Here is a 15,581-nt window from a genome sequence, read left to right as displayed (position 1 = left end):
TTTTATTCCTTTATGATCTGATAGAATATAGGGTATTCTCTTTTTTTTTTGTATTTGATATCAGATCAAAAAGCAACTCTTAGAATATAGGGTATTATCTCTATTTTTTTTTTGTATTTTCTAAGAGTTGCTTTTTGACCTAAGATATGTCTATTATAGAGAAGGATCTGTGTGATGCTGAGAAGGTGTACTCTGTCCTTGATGGATGAAATATTCTATATATGTCCAGGCTAAATTATCAATTGTATTTTTTAGTTCTATAGCTCCTTTAGTTTTTGTTTGGAGGATCTATCCAGTGGTGACACATGTTAAAGTCATCTGGTGTTATTCTGTTTTGGTATATTTGATTCTTGAAATAAAAAAGGGTTTGTTTAATGTACATAGATGGTTCATTGCTTGGGGCATAAATATTTGTGATTACTATTTCTTGTTGATAATTCCCTAAAGCAGTATGAAATGTCCTTCTTTGTCCCTTCTGATTAATTTTGGCTTTAAGTCCACTTTATCTGATATAAGGATAGAAATCCCTGTTTACAAGATCCCTGTAAATAATGTGTGTTTTCCTGTTATCTTCAGTCTATGACTATTGGAGATGGCATATTGTTGGGTCTTGTTTTTTAATCCAATCTGCCAGTCTACACCTTTTGATGAGTTTAGGCTATTTAATTTATTATTGAGAAATGACTTTTATTCCCTGTGATTTTGATTTATTTCAGGTTTTTAATTTGAATTAGTTTCTCTTTTGGGACTATTTTTCTAGTGTAGGTCCTCCCCTTGCTAGTTTTCACTTTTATTTTTCTTCATGAAATATTGAGTATGTTTTGTATTAAAGGTTTTCTAGTTGTGAATTCTTTTAAATTTGTTTATCATGGAAGGTTTTTAAGCTTCAGAATTGATGTTGAATTAATTTTGTTGGGTATAGTATTCTTGGCTGGCATCCATTTTCTTCCAGATCTTGTATATATTATTCCATGGCCTCCTAGATTTGAGGGTCTAGGTTGAGAAATCAGCTGGGATCCAGATTGGTTTCCCTCTAAATGTGACCTGTCATTTTTCTCTGGAAGCCTTCAAAATTCTATCCTTATTCTGTATGTTAGACATTTTTATAATAATGTGCTTTGATGTAGGTGCGTTGTTATTTGTATATTTGGCATCTTGTAAGCCTCCTGTATTTGATTTTCCATTTTATTCCTAAGGTTTGGGAAATTTTCTGATATTTCATTGACAAGACTGTGCATTCCTTTGGTTTGTGTCTTAGCTTTCATATATCCTAGTAAATCTTAAATTTGGTCTTTCACGTTATCACATATTTCTTGGAAGTTCTGTTCATTGTCTCTTAACATCTTTTCTCCATAGTCAACTTTATTTTCAAGATTATATGTTTTGTCTTTATTGCCTGAAACTGTCTTCCATGTGGTCTAGTCTGATGTTGATGGTTTCCACTGAATTTTAATTTGTTTTATTAATTCCTTCATTTTGAGGATTTTTGCTTGATTTTTTTTTTTCAGAATCTCTTTGGTGAAGATCTTTCAAACTTGTATTTTCTGATTTAACTCCTTACAGCATCCTTTTACTCATAGATATGTTTAACTATGAACATTCTAAACTCCTTCCTGACCTTTCTTCCATTGTGGTGTCAGTGGATTCTGTTATTGAAGTATCTTGGTTTGTTTGGGGCAATTTGTTCCTTGCTTTTTCTTTTTGTTTGTATGTCTTCCCAACTAACTATATGGATCTGATGCAGTGGAGTTTCTACCCTCTGTACTTACAGTGTTCCTGAAGATTTCTGGTACTTCACATTTAGGGGGAGAAAAATAATAACAACTCAAACAATATACAGCATTCAACAAAACAGTTCCTGCCATGATGTCTACAATTTTAATTGTCACAATAAACAGAAATGATATGATCAGTTGTTGCCTATAGTAAAAACAGTAGGTTTTTCAAGAGTTTACAATGGTGGGCAGGAGAGAACAGAATTGATGTAGGATGTAATGATTATGGGGATGAGGTGAGAAGAAAGAAGTAAAAAATTACAGGAAGTGTGAAAGAACAATAGAGATTGGGTATTAGAAGAAAGGAGAAAGAAAAATCAAGAGAAATAGATGAGAGAAAAGCACAAAAATTTAAAAAAATTTTAAAAAATGAATATAAAACTTAAATATTCTAATCAAATGTCCTAGTCCTCAAAACAACTGATTCATAAGTGTGAAATATGATATATCAAGAACTATGTAATGTTTTGAACAACCAACAATAAAAATTAAAAAAAAAAATAAAATCTAAAAAAAACTCAACTGATTCATGAAAAATAACTGGCTTCAAAAATGCTAGAAATGAGGAAAATGAACAAATATGAATATGTATAAATGTCTATGTGTCTATGTACCATTAAGGTCACAGTTAAACAGGAAAAAGAAAAAAAGTCTCATTGAGAAGTTAAAGAATTACTTCCATTAACAGTAAGATTCCCAGCTTCCCTCAGTGTTTATGTGGGTTTGTCTGGAATATATTTGTTCCACACTCAGGGTGGGGTTTTTAGAGAGGGGGGGTAATCTCATAGGTGGAACTCCTAGGTGAGGTGTAAGTTTAGATAGGCTCTAGGGTCTTTGCTGAATGCCAGTTGGTCTGGATATTTAAATCAGTTCACCTATAGTGCCCAGCAATTGCTAGTCCATGCAGGAAGACTGTACCCCTGGATTCCACTTATGTGGTTGAGGAGCCAATTCTTAGTCCACTGCATCATTGAGGACCCCACACTTTCTGGTTTCCAAACGGAATCTCTCCCATCCCTATCCTTTTAAATTCCTAGCCAGGTGCATATCTCCCAACCTATCCTGCAAGCAGTGGGATTGGAAGGGTATTGGGGAGAGCTGCATGGGCTTCCATGACTAGTAGATCCTTGTGTAAACCCCTCTCCATGTTTGATTTTTCTCCTACCCATTTAGAAACACTGTATGTCATGTATTGTGGGTTTGCCATGCCTGTATTTTGAGCCAAACTCAGGTTTGCCAGGAATTGGCTCCCCCAGCTGCCATTTGACCCTGTGCCATAGCTACAAAATAGTTCCTTCCTCTGTCCTATGCATGCAGCCAGGAGAAATGGGGCTTCTTTCCCAATCAAGCATATTGCGCAACATGCCTTTCATTTTAGTCAGGCAGTGTCTTTGATCTGTAAACTTTCTGTGCCCAGACATACTTTAGGCCTCTTAAAAAATGCTGGTTCCTTTAATTCCCTTATTCCTCTACTTTGCTTGGGGAGGGACTGCTGTGGCTGGTGCCTCTCTGACCTTGGCAGCTGCTGTGGAGCTTGGGATTTCTTATTATATCCAACCTCCTGACTCCCTGATCTGCTTTGAATGTCCAGTATTAAATTCCTGTAAATCCCCCCACCTTTTGTTTTTGTTCACCCACATTGCTGAGAAGCTGACTACCTGCTTTCTTGGTTTCATGCCATGGAACAGCCAGGCTAGTGATCTTCTCTATTCCACCATCTTGTAAAACCTTAAAATTTTATCAAGGTATTTTATGTACTATAAATTTACTCTTGTATAGAATTAAGAAGTTTTAAGCATGATCACAAAGTTGTGTAACAATCACATAATTTTAAAACATCAGTAACCCCAAGACACCCTTTACCCATTAGCCAATATGCTCTTCAAAATTCATCCATGTGATACAATTTAGCAGTGCTTCATGCCTTTCTTTTTTTAACCAAATATTCAACAATTTGTGCCACATCTAAAAAATTCCCTTATTAGTTGATGGACATTTGGTTTGTTTCTATTTTTTTAGTGTTATAAATAATGCTGCTAGGAACATTTGTTGCAAGTTTTGCTGTGAGAATATATCTTCATTTTTCTAGTATATATGCCTAGGAGTAGATTTTCTGAGTCATTATTATAACCCTATGTTTAATTAGGAAGTGGTGAACTGTTTCCAAAGTGGATATATCATCTTCCATTCCAACTATCCATGTATGAGGGTTCTGATTCCTCCACATCCTTGCCAACACTTGTTATTATCTGACATTCTGAGTGTAGCCATCCCAGTGGGTATGAAGTGGCATCTCATTTGGGTTTGATTTGCATTTCTATGACGATTAATGGTGTTTAGCATCTTTTCATATACTTGTTGACCATTTGAATATTTTTGTCCAATTACTTTGCCCATTTTTAAAATGGATTATTTAATTTTTTCTTGAATTATAAATTCTTTTTTTTAAATATAAAGCTTTTTAAAATTATAGGATATTTACTTTGCATTTTTAAGGGAGACATAGCTAATAATATCTTAGTCCCCTGACTTAGAGTTCTTTTCTTATGACTAGTTCTCTAGTAAAATATCATTCTATCAGAATTATTTCCTTATTCAAAAAAATTTTTATCAATACATATCAGATATATGGAATGGTATGTTTCATTGTGGCATATTTAAACATACAGAAAAACACAATTTGATCAATTTTCACTCCCCAATATCCCTACTCTTTCTCCCTCCCCTCCTTCTACCCTTCCTCTTGCCCCCATCCCCTTCTTCTACCCTAATATTCTTTCCTCTGCTTTCATGGCATTGCTTTTCCCCTGTAGCTTCTGCATATGAGAGAAAACATTGGTTACTTTCTCTCTGAATCTGACTTATTTTGCTAATAATTTATGTTCTCCTGTTCCATCCATTTTCTTGCAGATGGCATAATTTCCTCCTTTATGACAGAATAAAATTCCATGTATATATCACACTTTCTTTTTCCATTCATCTATTGATGAAAACCTAAGCCGATTCTACATCTTGATTATTGGAATTGTGCTTTAATATTACATGAATATGCACACATCTCTAAATTATGTTGACTTTAATTCTTTTGGATAAATATCAAGGAGCAGTATAGTACATGATGGTTCTATTTTTAGCTCTTTGAAGGACCTTCATACTGATTTCCATAGTGGCTATCCTAATTTACATTTCTCACAAACAGTATGAGTTCCTCCACCCCCACCAATCATTTATCATTATCTATATTGATGGTTGCCATTCTAACTGGAGTAAGATGGAATCTCAGTGTAGTTTTTTTTTTTTTTTTGTGCTACTAGGGATTTAATCCCAGGGTGCTTAGGTACTGAGGCATATTCCCCAGCTCCCCATTCAACCATTTCTTTGAGACAGGGTCTTGAAAAGGAATCAAAAGGAGACAGAAGTAAGATGCAGAGGTGGCGATGGCTAAGAGGCAAAATGGCTGCTCATCTGAGCTGCTTGCTTTATATCAATAGGTTATAATCAGTCACAATGTAAGATGTTTTGCTTATGATTAGTCATGTGCTCTGGCCAAGCATACATTGGTTATCTCAAGAGTACCTGGGAAAGACTGCAAAATATTCCAACCATGGGAAAGGGGGTGCCTATTACCCCCTGGGAGTTTGCTCACTGGAGGAACACTGCCTTGTACATTTCCATGGTAAGAACCTCTATAGGGTCTCCCTAAGTTTCTTAGGGCCTTGCCAGTTTGCTGAGGCTGGCTTTGAACTTGCACTTCTCCTGCCTCAGCCTCCTGAGTTGCTGGGCTTACAGGCATGTGCCACCATGCCCAGTTTTGGTGTAGTGTTGATTTGCATTTCCCTGAGGGCTAAAGATGCTGAACATTTTTTTTTCATATAGTTGTTGGCCATTTGTATTTCTTTTTTGAGAAGTGTCCATTTCATTTATTCATTTATTAATTGGATTATTCAATGTTTTAATGTTTTTTTGAGTTCTTTATATATTCTGGATCATAATCCTTGTCAGAAGATCAGCTGGCAAAGATACCCCATTCTGTTGATTGTTAATTTTTTCCTTTGTGGTGCCTTTTTAATTTTCTGCCATCCCACTTTTATTTCCTGAGCTATGAGGATGCTATTCATGTGGTCTTTTCCTGTGCCTTTACGTTGAAGTGTTTCCTTTATTTTTCTTCTAACAGTTGCAAAGTTTCCAGTCTTATACTTAATTCTTTGATCTTTAGTTCAGGATGAGAGATAGGAATCTAGTTTCATTCTTCCACATATGAGGTTGTCTTTTCTCCAGTGTATGCTTTTGGCACTCTGTCAAAAATCAAATGGCTGAAGCTCTATGGATTTGTCATCTTGTCTTCTATTTTATTCCATTGGTCTGTGTGTCTATTTTTATGTCAGTACTTTACTGTTTTTTTTAAAACTATGGCTCTATAGTATAATATGAAATTGGGTATTGTGATGCTTTTTACTCAGGAATGCTTTGATTATTCTGAGCCTTTTGTTCCTCCATATAAATTTTAGGAGTTTTTTTCTAGTTGCATGAAGAATGTCACTGGTATTTTTGACTGGAAGTGCATTAAATCTGTAGATTGCTTTTGGCAATATGGCCATTTGACACTATTCTGTCTATCCATAAACATGGGGGTCTTTCCATCTTCTAGTGTCTTCTTCAATTTCTTTATTCAGTGTCCCATAATTTCCATTGTAGAGGTCTTTTCCCTCTTTGGTTAGGTTTATTCTTAGGTTTATTTTTGGTACTGGGGATTGCTCTTGGGGGCATTCGGCCTCTGAACCACATTCCCAGCCCTATTTTGTATTTTTAGAGTCAGGGTCTCTGATTTGTTTAGCACTTCACTTTTGCTGAGGCTGGCTTTGAACTCATGATCCTTCTGCCTTAGCCTCCCAAGTCGCTGGGATTACAGGCATGCACCACTGCACCTGGCTAGTCTTAGGCATTTTTTTTAAAACTAGTGTGAATGGAAATTTATTTCTGTCACAGTGGATTCATCAGTGGTGTATAGAAAAGATATTAACTTTTCTATATTGATTTTTGTTTCTTGCTTTGCTGAATTTGCTTGCCAGCTCTAGAAGTCTTTTGGTGGAACTTTTATGATCTTTAAATTACAGCATCATCCTGTGCAAGAGGGGATAATTTGACTTCATTTCTTATTCATATCCCTTTTCTTTATCTTGCCTAATTGCTGTGGCTAAAGCATCAAGTACTATATTGAATTGTAGTGGTGAGACTAGACATCCTTGTTCCTGATTTTAGAGGGAATGCTTTCAGATTTTCCACTTTCAATGTGCAGTTTTATGGGGATTTGTCATATATGACCTTGATTTCATTGAGGTAGTTCCTTCTATCCCTGTTTTCTTCAGGTTTTTTTTTTTTTTGTCATAAAAGGGTATTGAATTTTATCAAGGGCTTTTTCTGCATCTACTGAGATGATCATGTGCTTTTTCTTTTTTGTACTTAGTTCTATTTATGTAGTGTATTACATTTACTGATTTGCATGCATTGAACCATCCTGGAATCCTGGGAATGAAATCAACTTGGTCATGGTGTATGATTTTTAATGTATTATTGAATTTGATTTGCTAATATCTCATTGAGTATTTTTGCATCTATTGATTATCAAGGATATTGGTCTGTAGTTTTCTTGAAGTTATCTAGTTCTCTAGTTTTGATATCAGAAATACAGGTTTTGTAAATGAGTTTGGAAACATTGCTTCCTTTTCAATTTCATGGAGTAATTTGAGGAGTATTTGCATTAGTTTTTATTTAAAAATCTGGTAGAATTCAGCTGTGAATCTCTCTGGTGTGTGCTTTTATCTGTAGGGAAGTTTTTATTACCTTTTCAATCTCATTGCTTGTTATTGGTCTGATTAGGTTTTCTATGTCCTCTTGATTTGATTTCAGTAGGTGGTTTACATATTTGTCAAATTTTTCTAAGTTATCCAGTTTATTAGAATATGCATTTTCAAAATAGTCTAATAATCCTCTGGATTTCAGTTGTGACCATTATAATATCCCCATTTTGTCTCTAATTTTATTAATTTTGGTCTTACCCCTCTTCTGATTATTTTGGTTAGAGGTTCATCAATCTTGTTTATATTTTTAAAGGATCAACTCTTCATTTCATTGATCCTTTGTATTCTTCTAGTTTTTATTTAATTTCAATTCTAATTTTTATTTATTTCCTTCTAGTTTTGGATTTTTTTCTAACCCTTAAGATTCATTATCATAAGTTGTTTACTTAAGGTCATCTTTTTTATTTTTATTATTTTTTTAAAATTTTTATTTAGATCATCTTTTTTAAATGTAGGCACTCATAGCTAGAAACTTCCCTCTGATAACTGCTTTTGCTGTATTCCAGATATTTTGATATGTTGTGTTTCTGTCTTCATTTTATTCTAAGAATTTTAAAATTTCCCTCTTAATTTCTTCAGTGACCCACTCATCATGTAAAAATGTATTGTTCAAACTCCATGTATGTACATTTTCTGTAGCTTTTCATATTCTAGTTTCATTCCAATGTGGTCTGTAAAGCTATGAAAGTTTCAATTTTATTCTATTTTTGTATCTGCTAAGACTTGTTTTAGCCTAAAATATGGTCAGTTTTGGAGAAAGTTTCATAACTGGATATTCAGTTCAGTTTTTGGAAAAAAACTATTTGTAGAAGTTTGTTAGGTTCAATTGATTTACAGTATAATTTAAAATCTGATGCGTCTTTATTTTTTTTTTCCTGTCTAGATGACCTGTTAATGAGAGGGATGTATTGAAATCTCCACTATTATTGTATCAGGGCTAAACAGTTCCTTTGTATTGAGTAATTTATGTAATTGGGTACACGGACATTTGAAGCATAAATATTTATAATTGTTTTATATTCTTATTGGGTTTTCTCTAAAATATTTTTCAGTTGTTGATGGACATTTAAAAAATTTCTTTTTTATTTTTATTAATAAAAATTTCTTTATATATGGTGCTGAGAATTGAATCCAGTTCCTTACACATGTTAGGCAAGTGCTCTACTGCTGAGCCACAACCCCAGTCCCTGAGTTGTTTTCATTACCAATATGTAATGATCTTTGTCTCATCTGACTGATTTTTGTTTGCAGCCTGTTTTGACTGATATGGGAGTGGCTATTCCTGCTTGTTTTCAGGTTCCATATACCTAGATATTATTTTTTCTATCCTTTCATTTTTAGTCTCTGGATGTCTTTGTGTCTATGTATTTCTTGGAGATAGACTACAACTAGGTTATGTTTTTTTTAAAATCCAGTCTGCTAGGCTCTTTTAATTGGAGTAGTAAGGCCACTTACATTCAGCATTATTTTATTTTATTTATTTTTATTTTTTTAGAGGGAGGGAGGGGGAGAGAGAGAGAGAGGTTTTTTTTTTTAATATTTATTTTTTAGTTTTTGGCAGACACAACATCTTTGTATGTGGTGCTGAGGATCGAACCTGGGCCACACGCATGCCAGGTGAGCGCGCTACCGCTTGAGCCACATCCCCAGCCCCTCAGCATTATTTAAAAAATATATATTTTAGTTGTAGTTGGACACAATACCTTTATCTTATTTATTTTTATGTGGTACTGAGGATGGAACCCAGGGCCTCACACATGCTTGACAGGTGCTTTACCACTGAGCCACAACCCCAGCCCAAATTCAACATTATTATAGAAAGGTATTTATTATCTTTACCTATCCTGTCACCTTCTTTTATTTCAATGTTTTAATCAATCCTAATTCTCATGTGCATATTTATTTTTCTAATGTAACTTATTCTTTTCCATTCTCTTTTTGGTTATTCTTGTCTATGCTGGATTCCTATAAGTGTCTTCTATAGGGCTGGCTTATAGTGGTCATGTATTCCTTTTAATTTATACTTGGAAGATTTTTTTACTTTGATTATGAAGGATAACTTTGCTGGATATAGTAATTTAGGTTGATAGAATGATGTCTTCCAAGCCCTGAAAGAAAACTGTGTCCTCCTGTCTTTTAGAATTTCTTCTGAGAAATCTGTTATTCAGATGGGTTTGCCTTTATGAATGACTTGGCACTTTTCTCTTGAAGCTTTTAAAATTCATTCTTTCTTGGAATTTTTTTTGGAAGTTTAACTATAAGATATCATGGAGTATTTCTTTTCTGGTCATTTCGTTTGAAGTTCTAAATGCCTGCAGTACATGTGTGTTCATTTTATTCTTAAGATTTGGGAAGTTTTCTGCTATTTCACTAAGCTTTTTATGCCATTAATCTATGTCACCTCTCTTTCCTAAAGACTTACAAGACTTAAGTTTGCCTAATAACATTGTCTCAGAATTCTTGTTTATTGTTTCTTCTTTTCCACCCACTTTATTACTGAATATTCTAATTCCCATGCTTTGTCTATGAGCACTGATATTTTTTCTTCTGCCTAATATAACTGAGATTTGCCACTGAGTCTTTTATTTGACCAAGTTTTTCATTTCCAAGAAATGAGATGTTTGGTTATTTTTCAGAATCTCAATCTCATTATTGAAATGCTCTTTCGTATTATGTATATTTTCCATTAGTTTATTTCTTCAGTTTCTTTTTTGATCATTTTAACAATCAACTTTAAAAAATTGTGTTTTTAGTTGTTGATGGACCTTTATTTTATTATTTATGTGGTGCTGAAAATCAAACCCAGTACCTCACACGTGGCAAGGCATGCACTCTACCATTGAGCTACAATTCCAGTCCCTTAACAATCAACTTTTGAACTCTTTCTGGTATTCCTTCCACTTTAATGACTATGGGATCAGTTATTTGAATGTTATGAACTTTTAAAATTAATTTTTAAATAACATCTTATTATGTTTCTTGTACTTCTATATTGATATTTGTGCATCTGTTGGGATGGATTTCCCTTTAACTATTATCAGGGTCTTTTAAAATGAGCTGCTTTCTCTTTACTATGTGGCCTGGGCTGGGGGTATATCTCGGTGTAAAAGTACCCTCTTGAATGTGACTGTGGTGCTATGATCAATCCCTAACATTGCTTTGAGAGGAAAGGATAATCACCAGTAACTGCAGTCATTTCTTCAGAGTATACCATAGACTAACAAACCATAAAAACTTAAAAATTTATTTTATAATTCCCCTAGTCCAAAAGTAGAAAAAGAAGTAATATAAAATGGAAAAATTTGGTACTGAAGTAAAATTGTTATTAAACTGTATAGGGCATAGTTTAAAAAAAAGCAGGGGGGAAAAAGAAGTAGAATAAATAACAAAAATAAATAAAAGGGGTTGGAGTACAGACATAAGTAATAATACAAGAATATATAAATAAGAAAAAAACCCAATTGACAATTCAAAACATTAACAAAACAAAATTGAGTTAAAGTATGCAATATCAAATAATGGAGCCAATCAAATCACAAAAGACAATACCAGTGAGAGAAACCTAACATTAAGGAATATAAATTTATTCTTTGCAAAGATATTTGAGATAAACTTCTCACTGGTTATTTCAGATTTGGACTCTGTTAGGTTTTGGGAGACTTAGTAAATGACCATGCTTCCTCATATTGCCCTCTTAAGTTTCTCTGGGAATGGAGTTAGCATCACACCAGCCATCTCTATGGTGGGTTGGTGAGCTATATACTTAGATTCTCCCATCTACCTCAGTTTTCTGTTTCAAACATTGTATAGAACTTTGGTCTTGTCACCTATCCACATGGACTTCATTCCATCCATCTTTCGTCCAAATCTAGCTGGTTCTCACAGTTCCCTGGCATATCTAGGTACCTAATATATCTCTGGAGGGTCAGAGGCAAGGGTCTCTGATTGTCAGATCTCTGGCTGTGCCTGGAACCTTGTGTGTTCACCTGGAGAAATGCCACACTTGCCTAGAGCTATCAAAGAAGGTGTTAGTATGTATCTATATCTATGTAATTTTCAGGGTGTGCAAGGTGTGGCAACCCAGTGGCAGAGGCATAGCATCCCTATGCCTGAGGCTCACGGCTTTGTACTCTGGTAGAGTCATGCTCTATCTGTCCCACTCTACTCCCATTGTCAGTGTTGGGGATAGGGAAGTGTCTTGACAGCCTTCTGCTTACGGAGATCTCACTACACAGGTTACTCAGACCACCATTTCAAAGGCATTTGCTCTGATGGTATTTGCTGTTTTCTGCAGGTGGGATGAAGATGTAGGGATTAATTCCTTTCAGGGTCATAGTTTTAGGTGTGGTTCTACAAAATGGCTTCTGACTCATTTTCTATTAGTCAATTGAGAGAAGCAGAGAACTTCTTTCTCATCAGGTGGCTTTGTGCCCCTTCCTCAGCCTACCTTTGTCTTTTTCCTCTACTGCTGTTTCAGAAGCTTGTTAGCCTTGCCTCTCCTTTTTTTTTTCCTTTGTTAACCTTCCCCCAATACCTGCCCTAATGCTGCAAGTGTAGGGTTGAAATTAATGAATTCTTTCCTGTTTTCTGTTCCATTAACCAGAATGTCCACATCCGAGTCTCTCAATGTCTAATAGTATGTCTCAGTGCAATCCCTCCATCACCCACCTTTCCAGTCAGCTGTTTTTTCTGCTTTCTGATTTCAAATAGTGATGGATTTGCTACCTTTTTCCACCATCTTGATTCCTCTTGAATTATGAGTTCTTTATATATTTGAGAACTTGTCTCTTATTAGTTGTATGAATTGAAAATATTGTCTCCTTTTCTGTAGATGGTCTTTTCACTTTCTTGGGTTTTTTTTCCACAAAAGATTTTAATTTTGATGAAATCAAATGTATTTTTTTCTTTGGGCTTTATATAAGAGCCATTGCTTAACCTAAAGACACAGATTTATATTTATATTGTCTTCTAAGAATTTTATAATTTTAGCTCTTATACTAAGGTCTATGACTTATTTTGAAATTTTTATGGTGTAAGATAGAGGTTCAGCTGGGTGTGGTGGCACATACTGTAATCCCAGTGGCTTGGGAGGCTAAGACAGGAGAATTGAAAGTTCAAGTAGAACCTCAGCAACTTAGTGAGGCCCTAACCAACTTGAGTGTCCCTGAGTTCAATCCCCAGTTAACCCCCCCCCCCAAAAAAAAAAACTACCAAAAAATGAAATAAAGATCTAAATAAAAATTATCCTTGTTCATGATTGGAAGATTTAACACTATTATGATGAACCTTCAAACTGATTAATAGTCATCCTTACCTGAATCCCAGATTGCTGCTTTATGGAAACTGATTCTCAAGTTCAGACAGAGTTGCCAAGGAATGAGTAGTAAGAAGAAAAAATCTTCAAAAAGTAGGATGACTTGCAATTTTTTTCTTTCAAATATACTACAGAACAATACTAGGGAGGCAGGGCAACATTTGTATAAGGATAGATAAAACTGACCTAAACAATAGCTCAATAAAACAGAGTGGAAAGCCCCAAAATAAAGCCATATGTCTGTGGCTAAATGATCTTTGATAAAGGGACCAAGACAATCCAATGGGGAAAGAAGTCTTTTCCAATAAATAATGCTGGGACAACTGGATAGTCGCATGCAAAAGAATGAAGTTTGACACCCTCCTCCCCTGCTTTCTTTTCTTTTTTTTTTTTTTTTGGTACCAGGAATTGAACTCAGGGGGCACTCGACCACTGAGCCACATCCCATGCCCTATTTTGTATTTTGTTTAGAGACAGGGTCTCACTGAATTGCTTAGCACCTTGTCATTGCTGAGGCTGGCTTTGAACTTGTGATCCTTTTTCCTTAGCCTCCCGAACTGCTGGGATTATAGGTGTCTGCCACTGTGCTCAACTTAATAGTTATTTGAGTATAAGTCTTTCAATTTTTTACTAAATTTATTCCTCATTATCTTTAAACATTTTTATTTTTTGAAATGCTTTGACATATAATAATTATACATATTTATGGGATGAAGTAGGTAATTCAATACATGTATACAATGTGTAATGGTCATATCTGGATCATTATTTCCATCTCCTTAAACATTTATCATTTCTTTGTGCTGGGGAACATTCTAATTCCTCTCCTAGTTCTTTTTAAAATGTATAAAATGTTGTAAACTCTAATTATCCTACAGTAACATGGAATACTAGAATTTATTACACCTATGTAACTATTTGGGTACCTGCCGGGTTTCTGTTCTCGCAACTAAAAGGCTCAGGGGTCACTCTAGTTAAACTGGGCTAACTGGGTTGTACCAAATAACCATACAAGAGACACAAATATCTTTTTCCTTGGGGTTGCTGTGGGCTCCTCTGACCTTAAGGGTCCGCAGAAAGAGAGAGCTCGAGAGCATGCGCTGACCCCTTTTATTGAGGGAAGCTATTCAAATGAGGCAAGGGGTCAGGTTTCAGGGGGCTGAGTATCTTCGTGATGTCCACTGTCAGCAGGTTGACACCTGGGTAGGCCACACCCAAGGGCACAGTAAGAGGAGGGGACACACACAAGGCACTTCCATGGAAGATTCTATCCTAAACAGGGCAAGGGGTTATATTACAAAGGAACAGGTGAGCATAGCTTCACCCATGGGGCTGTAGCAAGACACACCCATTTCTGTGACTGAGTGCCTCAGCACCCAGCTGGGGAGTGTAACTCAGTCACCCATAAGGTTGGCCTCCCACAGGTACCAGTTATCTAACCACCTTCTATCTTCATTCCTATGCTTCCTAAACTCTAGTGAACAGCATTCTACTTTTTTCTATGAAATCAACTTTTTTTGGCTTCATTTTGAGTGAGAACATGCAGTGTTTGTTTTTCTGTGCCTGGCTTATTTCACTTAAACCAGTTTTCTCTAGTTCCAGCCTGTTGCTGCAAATCATAGGATTTCATCATTTTCATGGCTGAATAATTTATTGTGTATATATGCCACATTTTAAAATCTATTAATTCATCAATGTATACCCCAGTTGACTCCATACCTTGGCTATTATGAATAGTGTTGCAATAAATGTGAATATAGTGTCTTTTTGACTACCTCCTTTTATTTTCTTTGGACACACAAGTGTATCTTGACCAGCATTTAAAAAAAATTATACAATTATAGTTACTCTAACTGGGGTGAATTGATATCTGTTTTGGTTTTGATTTGCATTTCTGTTCTATTGATGTTGAGCATTCTCCCCATATAATTATTTATCTTCTTTTGAGAAATGTGTATTCAAATCACATATCCACCTTTGAATTAGCTTGTTTTTTTATGCTGTTGAGTTTTTTGAGTACCTTATCAATTCTGAATGTTATTTGCAAACTATTCATTTGATAATAATATATTTTCTTTCATTGTTTTAAGATATTCTTTCACTCTATTGATTGTTTCCTTTGCTGTGCAAAAACTTCTTAGTTTGATGTAATCCAATTTGCCTGGGTCAGTGGGCAGAGACCATGGACTGAAACCAATGAAACCAGAAAAGAGAAAAAAATCCTCCTTATAAGTTGATCACATCAGGTGTTTTCTCACAATGAAAATCTGATTAACAGTGATTTTTTTTTTTTTTGAGTAAGACTCCAAAGACCCAGTTTGATATATAATAGGATTATATGAAACTAAGAAGTTTTTGTATTTTCAATATCTTGAAGTGTTTCAGCTGTTTTCTTTCTGTAGGCCCATAGTTTTAGATATTACATTTAGGTCTTTATCCATTTTGAGTTGATTTTTAAAATATAGTGAGTGCTTTATTTTGGATGTGAAATGTCCCTCAAAGGTCATTGTGTTAGAGGTTTGTTTGCTAGCCTGTCACTCTTGGGAGGTGGTGCAACTTTTAAGAGGTGGGGCCTAGTGGAAAGAGATTAGTTCTTTGGGGTCATGCATTTGAAGGGGATATTGAGACCCTGGC

The sequence above is a fragment of the Marmota marmota genome, unplaced genomic scaffold (genome assembly GCF_001458135.2).
Source record: "Marmota marmota marmota unplaced genomic scaffold, marMar, whole genome shotgun sequence".
In the NCBI taxonomy this organism is placed as follows: Eukaryota; Metazoa; Chordata; class Mammalia; order Rodentia; family Sciuridae; genus Marmota; species Marmota marmota.
This window is presented reverse-complemented; position numbering follows the sequence as displayed.